Source organism: Salmo trutta, chromosome 3, assembly GCF_901001165.1.
Source record: "Salmo trutta chromosome 3, fSalTru1.1, whole genome shotgun sequence".
Classification (NCBI taxonomy): Eukaryota; Metazoa; Chordata; class Actinopteri; order Salmoniformes; family Salmonidae; genus Salmo; species Salmo trutta.
This window is the reverse complement of record NC_042959.1, coordinates 34,457,136-34,467,874: the sequence shown is the minus strand read 5'-3', so window position 1 is coordinate 34,467,874 and position 10,739 is coordinate 34,457,136. Positions and strand designations below refer to the sequence as shown.

Here is a 10,739-nt window from a genome sequence, read left to right as displayed (position 1 = left end):
AAGGCGGCTTACCGTTCAATTATCTGGCAACAGCTCTGGTGGACATTCCTGCAGTCAACATGCCAATTGCACGCTCCCTCAAAACTTGAGACGTCTGTAGCATTGTGTTGTGTGAGTGGCCTTTTATTGTCCACAGCACAAGGTGCACCTGTGTAATGCTCATGTCATTTAATCAACTTCCTGATATGCCACACCTGTCAGGTGGATGGATTGCCTCGGCAAAGGAGAAACGCTCACTAACAGGGAGGTAAACAAATTTGTGCGTACGGAATATTTCTGGGATATTTTATTTCAGCTCGCGAATCATGGGACCAACACTTTACGCTTATATTTTTGTTCAGGGCACTCATGTCTTTGTGATTCTTTAACTTTGGGGTTAACAGGACACACACACACACACACACACACACACACACACACACACACACACACACACACACACACACACACACACACACACACACACACACACACACACACACACACACTGGAGGGGGAGTGAAGTGTAGCACATATTCAATACTCTTGTCTCTATTCAGACTGATCTTATCTTCTTTTTCAATACTTCTTCTTCCTCTGTTCTCTTCTTATCACCCCCTCGTTTCCTCCCTCCTCCTCACCCTCCTCTCATTATCTCCAGTTACTCCATCCTTTATCTGTGTCCCCTTTTTTTCCTCTAAATATTCTCCACTTTTCGCTCTTCTCTCTTGTCTCCCTCTTCCCCATCACTCACTGTCTCTCTCTTCCCCATCACTCCCTGTCTCTCTCTTCCCCTTCACTCCCTGTCTCTCTCTTTCCCATCACTCACTGTCTCTCTCTTCCCCGTCACTCCCTGTCTCTCTCTTTCCCATCACTCACTCTCTCTCTCTCTCTCTCGTCCCTGTGTCATTAACTCTCAGTCTATACCTCCTCTTTGGTCTCTCCATCAACCTGACCCTCCATGCCCTCTCTCTCTTTCATCCCTGTATCATTAACCCTCGGTCTATACCTCCTCCCTCGTCTCTCCATCAGCCTGACCCTCCATGCCCTCTCTCTCTTTCATCCCTGTATCATTAACCCTCAGTCTATACCTCCTCCCTTGTCTCTCCATCAACCTGACCCTCCATGCCCTCTCTCTCGTTCATCCCTGTATCACTAACCCTCGGTCTATACCTCCTCCCTCGTCTCTCCATCAACCTGACCCTCCATGCCCTCTCTCTCTTTCGTCCCTGTATCATTTGCATATCTCTCTCTTCTCATTCCCTGTCATTCTGTCCTTCCTTTCCTTCTGTCTGTCTGATAATCAGGGGGTCTGGGTCTCTCACTCTGTCACTGGCCTGATACACACACACGTGCATGCATTTGCTTGTACACACAAATGCAGACACGCACAGACATGAACACACACACAAACACTAGCACACATGTATGTACAGTGGGGGAAAAAAGTATTTGATCCCCTGCTGATTTTGTACGTTTGCCCACTTACAAAGAAATGATCAGTCTATAATTTTAATGGTAGGTTTATATGAACAGTGAGAGACAGAATAACAACAAAAAAATCCAGAAAAACGCATGTCAAAAATGTTATAAAATTATTTCTATTTTAATGAGGGAAATAAGTATTTGACACCTCTGCAAAACATGACTTAGTACTTGGTGGCAAAACCCTTGTTGGCAATCACAGAGGTCAGACGTTTCTTGTAATTGGCCACCAGGTTTGCACACATCTCAGGAGGGATTTTGTCCCACTCCTCTTTGCAGAGCTTCTCCAAGTCATTAAGGTTTTGAGGCTGACGTTTGGCAACTCGAACCTTCAGCTCCCTCCACAGATTTTCTATGGGATTAAGGTCTGGAGACTGGCTAGGCCACTCCAGGACCTTAATGTGCTTCTCCTTGAGCCACTCCTTTGTTGCCTTGGCCGTGTGTTTTGGGTCATTGTCATGCTGGAATACCCATCCACGACCCATTTTCAATGCCCTGGCTGAGGGAAGGAGGTTCTCACCCAAGATTTGACAGTACATGGCCCCGTCAAATGATGCGGTGAAGTTGTCCTGTCCCCTTAGCAGAAAAACACCCCCAAAGCATAATGTTTCCACCTCCATGTTTGATGGTGGAGATGGTGTTCTTGGGGTCATAGGCAGCATTCCTCCTCCTCCAAACAAGGCGAGTTGAGTTGATGCCAAAGGGCTCCATTTTGGTCTCATCTGACCACAACACTTTCACCAGTTGTCCTCTGAATCATTCAGATGTTCATTGGCAAACTTCAGACGGGCATGTATATGTATTCTTGAGCAGGGGGACCTTGCGGGCGCTGCAGGATTTCAGTCCTTCACGGCGTAGTGTGTTACCAATTGTTTTCTTGGTGACAATGGTCCCAGCTGCCTTGAGATCATTGACAAGATCCTCCCGTGTAGTTCTGGGCTGATTTCTCACCATTCTCATGATCATTGCAACCCCACGAGGTGATATCTTGCATGGAGCCCCAGGCCGAGGGATATTGACAGTTCTTTTGTGTTTCTTCCATTTGCGAATAATCGCTCCAAATGTTGTCACCTTCTCACCAAGCTACTTGGCGATGTTCTTGTAGCTCATTCCAGCCTTGTGTAGGTCTACAATCTTGTCCCTGACATCCTTGGAGAGCTCTTTGGTCTTGGCCATGGTGGAGAGTTTGGAATCTGATTGATTGCTTCTGTGGACATGTGTCTTTTTACAGGTAACAAGCTGCGGTTAGGAGCACTCCCTTTAAGAGTGTGCTCCTAATCTCAGCTCGTTACCTGTATAAAAGACACCTGGGAGCCAGAACTCTTTCTGATTGAGAGGGGGTCAAATACTTATTTCCCTCATTAAAATGCAAATCAATTTATAACATTTTTGACATGCGTTTTTCTGGATATTTTTGTTGTTATTCTGTCTCTCACTGTTCAAATAAACCTACCATTAAAATTATAGACTGATCCTTTCTTTATCAGTGGGCAAACGTACAAAATCAGCAGGGGATAAAATACTGTTTTCCCCCACTGTATGCATGCACGCACACACACATGAACACAAGCACTCACACACGCACGCACGCACGCACGCACAGATGAACACACATACACACATACACATACACTTACTCTCTCTCTCTCTCTCTCTCCCGCTCTCACTATATATATATTTATCTCTCACCATTTCTTTGCTTTTCTCCACCCTCTATCTTTCTCTCACCTCCTTTTGTCTCTCACCCCATCTTTCACCCTCCCCCATTCTATCTCTCTAACTCTCTAGTTCCTCTCTCCTCTCCAGAGATACTCTTCGGGTCTAAATACATTTATTTTGTCATAACCTATAGATTAACCCTCATAGTCTCTCTAGATCACTTTATATCTCATTAGACCATTTGCTCCTCTCCTCTCTCTGTGCTGTCTGTGCTGTCTGTCTGTCTGTCTGTCTGTCTGTCTGTCTGTCTGTCTGTCTGTCTGTCTGTCTGTCTGTCTGTCTGTCTGTCTGTCTGTCTGTCTGTCTGTCTGTCTGTCTTCTCTCCTCCTTCTGTGCTATCTCTCTGTCCGTCTCTATTCCTCTCTTACCTCCGTGTTATCTATCTGTCTGTCTATTTCTACCTTTTCACTCATCAATCAGGTCTCGCAGTCTCACTGCGGAATCCGACAATTGTCTATAAACGTAACATTTTGAAGGTTACGTTTTGGCATGAATTCTGAATGGTTAAGTTAAGGGTTAAGGTTTGGGGAAGGGTTAAACCAAAAAACCAAAAGCGTGTGCCTAACGTTGAGATTGAAGACGTGGCCCTCGGAGCCAGATGTTAAGTTAAGGGTTAAGGGTTAAGGTTTGGGATAGGGTTAAAACAAAAACAACTCCACGGTTAAGTTGAGGCATTCAGTCTGAATGCTTAAGGTAAGGGTTAAGGTTGGACGGACGTCGAGTTTCGAAGTGGATCTTGAGCAACCTGGCTGCTCCCCTCAATATTTCTACTGGTATCTGTGTGTCTACCTCTATGTGTTTACTTCCCATCAGTGCGTGACTGGGCCTCTGTGTTAGAACCCAGAGTCCTGAAGGAGGTAAAGTAGTGTGGGCAAAAGGGAACAGTGAACATGCACATGAATGGCTATAGACTAATACACACATGCACGCCACTCACACACACACTCAATCCTATGGGTACACACATCATAAACAAAACACTCTTATGCCGCATAAACAGAAACACACGCTTAGATCTGTGTGAACATAAATTGTAGAAGAGAGTATCCGCAGCAATACACTCTGGGACAGCTTTGTGCTTTGAGCTATTCACTAGAGCTAAACCAGTGGAGGTATAACACACACACACGCACAGCTTTAAAACACCATGTCGCCGGCCGCACAGAGTTCATTGGGCTTTACACAGCTGAATACGCACACAAACACACACATAGCATGCCGTAACAGACTGTGTCAAAGCCTACAGTGACAGACGGATACGATTACTCACCTGCCACAGTACACCGCAATCACAAAGGACACACACATACCACACACACACACACACACACACACACACACAGACACACAGACACACACACAGAGCATCACACATTCACACACCCTAGCAGGATCAAAGTCAATCTTAATGATTGTGGGGGCAAATAGAAACGCATTCTACCTGGGCACTTGGCAACAACAAACCCACCACTATGGGACAATCACATACCAACAGGCACTTACACAAGCCCTAACTACAACAACACAAACACATCAACTCAAGGGCAGACTCACAGACACAAGTGTGTGTGTGTAGGTGTGTGTGTGTGTGTGTGTGTGTGTGTGTGTGTGTGTGTGTGTGTGTGTGTGTGTGTGTGTGTGTGTGTGTGTGTGTGTGTGTGTGCTGTGTAATGAAGGTTCTCTGTCCACTGATCACTCCTCTATAACTACTGTCCTTCCTCACTCACTCTCTCACTCACCTCCACTCCTTTCTACGCTCTTCCTCTGCTCCCGTCCACACACCTATTTTCTCTCCTCCTTTCTCTCGCACACGCCTCCAGTTAGTCGTCTGTCTTAGTCCAGCTCTTTTCCCCCCCTCTGTCACTCTCTTTCTCTCTCTCTGTCTGTGTTGCTGACTCCCGTGCTCCACGGCACTAACTGATCCTCTGCTTCTCTCTCTCTCTCCTCCCCCTCTCCCCCCTCTCTCTCCTCCCCCCTCTTGCTCTCTCTCTCTCTCTCTCTCTCTCTCTCTCTCTCTCTCGCCCTCTCACTCGCTCTGTCTCTCTGTTTCCCTCCAGCTCAACCCCCCCTCTCTCTCGCTCTATCTCACGGTCTCTCTCTCCTTTTTCTGTCACTCTGTCCCTCTCTCTTGTGTTAATCCAGTGTGTGTCCTTGTTTCCCTGGCTGTGTCTGCTGTGGCAGACTACTGTACTAGACCTGACCAGACCTGAGCAGACCAGGGGAAAGTCTGGGAGCACAGAGGTCCCTTCTCCTGGGACACTGGCCAGGGGTGTTGATACACACACACACACACACACACACACACACACACACACACACACACACACACACACACACACAAACACACACACACACACACACACACACACACACACACACACACACACACACACACACACACACACACACACACACACACACACACACACACACACACACACACCAGGGTTGGAGTCAATTCTGAATTTCTGAATTTAACTCAATTCAACCTTAAAATTCTAACTAGTAGCTTCATTAAGTAGTACCCTCAAAACACCAGTCTCAATGTCAACAGTGAAGAGGCGACTCCGGGATGCTGGCCTTCTAGGGGGAGTTCCTCTGTCCAGTGTCTGTGTTCTTTGCCCATCTTAATCTTTTATTTTTATTGACCAGCCTGAGATATGGCTTTTTCTTTGCAGTTCTGCCTAAAAGGCCAGCATCTTGGAGTCGCCTCTTCACTGTTGACGTTGAGGCTGGTGTTTTGCTGGTAATATTTAATGAAGCACCCAGTTGAGGACTTGTGAGGAGTCTGTTTCTCAAACTAGACACTCCGATGTACTTGTCCTCTTGCTCAGTTGTGCACCGGGGCCTCCCACTCCTCTTTCTATTCTGGTTAGAGCCAATTTGCACTGTTCTGTGAAGGGAGTAGCACACAGCGTTGCACGAGATCTTCCGTTTCTTGGCAATTTCTGACATGAAATAGCCTTCATTTCTCAGAACAAGAATAGACTGACGAGTTTCAGAAGAAAGTTATTTGTTTCTGGCCATTTTGAGCCTGTAATTAAACCCACAAATGCTGATGCTTCAGATACTCAACTAGTCTAAAGAAGGCCAGTTTTATTGCTTCTTTAATCAGAACAACAGTTTTCAGCTGTGCTAACATAATTGCAGAAGGGTTTTCTAATGATCAATTAGCCTTTTAAAATGATAAACTTGGATTACGGCTAACACAACGTGCCATTGGAACAAAGGAGTGATGGTTGCTGATAATGGGCCTCTGTACGCCTATGTAGATATTCCATTAAAAATCTGCCGTTTCCAGTTACAATAGTCATTTACAACATTAACAATGTCTACACTCTATTTCTGATCAATTTGATGTTATTTTAATGGACAAAAAATGTGCTTTTCTTTCAAAAACAAGGACATTTCTAAGTGACCCCAAACTTTTGAATGGTAGTGTAGATAGATATTGATAGTAAGATATACATAAATATAGTAAGATATAAATAGACATAGATAGATATTATAAGATATAGTTAGATATAAATAGATATACATAAATATAGATAGATATAGTAAGATATAGTAAGATATAGATAGATATAATAAGACATATAGATATAGATAGATGTAAACTTCTGACCCACTGGAATTGTGATACAGTGAATTATAAGTGAAATAATCTGTCTGTAAACAATTGTTGGTAAAATTACTTGTGTCATGCACAAAGTAGATGTCCTAAACGACTTGCCAAAACTATAGTTTGTTAACAAGAAATGTGTGGAGTGGTTGAAAAACAAGTTTTGATGACTCCAATCTAAGTTTATGTAAACTTCCGACTTCAACTGTATATCTTACTATAGTTATCTTTATCTTACTATATCTATCTATATCTCTCTATATCTTACTATATCTATCTAAATCTATATCTCTCTATATCTTACTATATCTATCTATATATCTCTCTATATCTTACCATATCTATATCTTACTATATACGTCTATATCTCTCTATATCTTACTATATCTATCTATATCTATATCTTACTATATCTTACTATATCTACGTTATCTATATCTGTCTATATCTCTTTATATCTTACCATAACTATCTATATCTAAATCTCTCTATTTCTTACTTCATCTATCTATATCTGTCTATATCTCTTTATATCTCTCCATATCTTACTGTATCTATCTATATCTACAGTGAGGGAAAAAGTTTTTGATCCCCTGCTGATTTTGTACGTTTGCCCACTGACAAAGAAATGATCAGTCTATAATTTTAATGGTAGGTTTATTTGAACAGTGAGAGACAGAATAACAACAAACAAATCCAGAAAAACGCATGTCAAAAATGTTATAAATTGATTAGCATTTTAATGAGGGAAATAAGTATTTGACCCCCTCTCAATCAGAAAGAGTTCTGGCTCCCAGGTGTCTTTTATACAGGTAACGAGCTGAGATTAGGAGCACACTCTTAAAGGGAGTGCTCCTAATCTCAGCTTGTTACCTGTATAAAGGACACCTGTCTACAGAAGCAATCAATCAATCAGATTCCAAACTCTCCACCATGGCCAAGACCAAAGAGCTCTCCAAGGATGTCAGGGACATGATTGTAGACCTACACAAGGCTGGAATGGGCTACAAGACCATCGCCAAGTAGCTTGGTGAGAAGGTGACAACAGTTGGTGCGATTATTCGCAAATGGAAGAAACACAAAAGAACTGTCAATCTCCCTCGGCCTGTGGCTCCATGCAAGATCTCACCTCGTGGAATTGCAATGATCATGAGAACGGTGAGGAATCAGCCCAGAACTACACGGGAGGATCTTGTCAATGATCTCAAGGCAGCTGGGACCATAGTCACCAAGAAAACAATTGGTAACACACTACGCCGTGAAGGACTGAAATCCTGCAGCGCCCGCAAGGTCCCCCTGCTCGAGAAAGCACATATACATGCCCGTCTGAAGTTTGCCAATGAACATCTGAATGATTCAGAGGACAACTGGGTGAAAGTGTTGTGGTCAGATGAGACCGAAATGGAGCTCTTTGGCATCAACTCAACTCGCCGTGTTTGGAGGAGGAGGAAGGCTGCCTATGACCCCAAGAACACCATCCCCACCGTCAAACATGGAGGTGGAAACATTATGCTTTGGGGGTGCTTTTCTGCTAAGGGGACAGGACAACTTCACCGCATCAAAGGGACGATGGACGGGGCCATGTACTGTCAAATCTTGGGTGAGAACCTCCTTCCCTGAGCCAGGGCATTGAAAATGGGTCGTGGATGGGTATTCCAGCATGACAATGACCCAAAACACACGGCCAAGACAACAAAGGAGTGGCTCAAGAAGAAGCACATTAAGGTCCTGGAGTGGCCTAGCCAGTCTCCAGACCGTAATCCCATAGAAAATCTGTGGAGGGAGCTGAAGGTTCGAGTTGCCAAACGTCAGCCTCGAAACCTTAATGACTTGGAGAAGCTCTGCAAAGAGGAGTGGGACAAAATCCCTCCTGAGATGTGTGCAAACCTGTTGCCCAACTACAAGAAACGTCTGACCTCTGTGATTGCCAACAAGGGTTTTGCCACCAAGTACTAAGTCATGTTTTGCAGAGGGGTCAAATACTTATTTCCCTCATTAAAATGCAAATCAATTTATAACATTTTTGACATGCGTTTTTCTGGATTTGTTTGTTGTTATTCTGTCTCTTACTGTTCAAATAAACCTACCATTAAAATTATAGACTGATCATTTCTTTGTCAGTGGGCAAACGTACAAAATCAGCAGAGGATGAAATACTTTTTTCCCTCACTGTATATCTATCTATATCTTACTATATCTATCTATATCTCTCTATATCTTACTATATCTATCCATATCTATATCTCTGTATTTCAGTCTGATGTGTTACATGCTCTATTACTGATGTCCTTCTGTCTGTGCTTGTCTTACTGTCCCACTTTCTCCCCTTTCTTTCCCCTCTTCTCTCGCTCTCCCTCTCTCACTATTCTCTGTTTCTGGGTCTCAAAGTGTCTGAGAAGCTATTTAGGACTCCCCTCGCTCTTTCTCCCCCCTCCTCTCTCTGTTTCTCACCCTTCCTCTCGCTCAGTCTCTCGTGTTCACAAGTGCAAGTTAGAGAGAGGTGACTTGTGAAGGGAGCGTGTGAAAAGAGTTTGATACAAGAGATGCATACATCAGTAGTTTATCCACTAGAGAGAGGAGAGGGACCTCTCTTGTGACATGGAAAGAGATAGAGGGATGGAGAGGAAAGAAAAGAGAGATCATAAGAGAGAAGTCAACTTGTTTTTCTGATTGTTGAATGGTGAATGTTTTTGTGTGTGTTTTTATTCACGGCTTTCTCTTTTTGGAGATTCCCTTGTATAATCAGTGATAAATTGGGGTGTTATGAATCTGTGTGTGTGTTCCCTCGGATGTCCCCTGATAAAGTGTGTATCTGAATGTTCTGACCCCTGCCAAAAATAACCAGTGATGTATGCGACACATAAAAGTTGTCGACTCACCTTGTGTCGAGTTTCAATTGATCTCTGCTGAGATGAGCAGGGGAATAACTGTGTGTGTGTGTGTGTGTGAAGACTGTGTGTGTGTGTGTGTGTGTGTGTGTGTATGTGCATGCGTGCGTGTGTGTGTGTCTGTGTAAGTGTTACAATCTATGTAAATAACATTGGTAATGCTGTAAAAAAAATAAATCAATTGTGTGCAGATGATACAGTATTCAATTGCTCCTTTGGTTGGCCAAGCCTTTTCACATTTTAAGTCTGATTTTCAATCACTGCAGAGGTCACTGTTGGATGTAAAGTTAGGGCTAAATGCAAACAAAACAAAATACATGCTTTTTTCTAGGTCCCATAACCCAGATTTAAAACCTGTTGAGGCTAGGGGGCAGTATTTTTACGGCCGGATGAATAACGTACCCAATTTGAACAGGTTACTACTCTGGCCCAGAAACTAGAATATGCATATTATTAGTATATTTGGATAGAAAACACTCTGAAGTTTCTAAAACTGTTTGAATGGTGTCTGTAATTATAACAGAACTCATATGGTAGGCAAAAACCTGAGAAAAATACAAGCAGGAAATTAAAATCTGGTCCCTGTAGTTTTTTCAAGTCATTGCCAATCGAACACACAGTGACTAAGGATTCATTTTGCACTTCCTAAGGCTTCCACTAGATGTCAACAGTCTTTAGAAAGTTGTTTGAGGCGTTTATGATGAACAGAGACCGAATGAGAAGGCTGGGAAGTTGGTAACCCAGGGAAGGACATCACTTAATTGGCGCGCATTCACGAGAGAGGAAGCTCTGTTCCAAAACATTTTTCAAGACACAGGAATGGTCCGGTTGAAATATTACTGACGTTTCACGTTAAAATGGCCCTAAAGATTGATGCTATACAACGTTTGACATGTTTGAACGAACGTAAATAGATTTTTTGTTGTTGACTTTTCGTCGTGACATTTTCCTCGCGCGTCCTACATTTTGAGTAGCTTACTGAATGCACTAACAACATGGAGTTATTTGGACATAAATTATGAACTTTATCGAACAAAACAACATTT

At 43.2% G+C, this 10,739-nt stretch overlaps 1 protein-coding gene and 1 long non-coding RNA gene across 3 annotated transcripts in view; one reads left to right on the top strand and one right to left on the bottom strand.

Moving 5' to 3' along the window:
* Positions 1 to 5,081, bottom strand: part of LOC115173864 (uncharacterized) — an 11,957-nt gene extending 6,876 nt beyond the window's left edge. Inside the window, exon 1 of the long non-coding RNA XR_003871682.1 lies at positions 4,923 to 5,081. This is a non-coding gene — a long non-coding RNA (uncharacterized LOC115173864). The remainder of the gene's footprint in view (positions 1 to 4,922) is intronic.
* LOC115173846 (dedicator of cytokinesis protein 2) overlaps positions 1 to 10,739 on the top strand; it is a 153,347-nt gene that overhangs the window by 100,145 nt on the left and 42,463 nt on the right. The gene's annotated exons all lie outside the window — the stretch shown is intronic.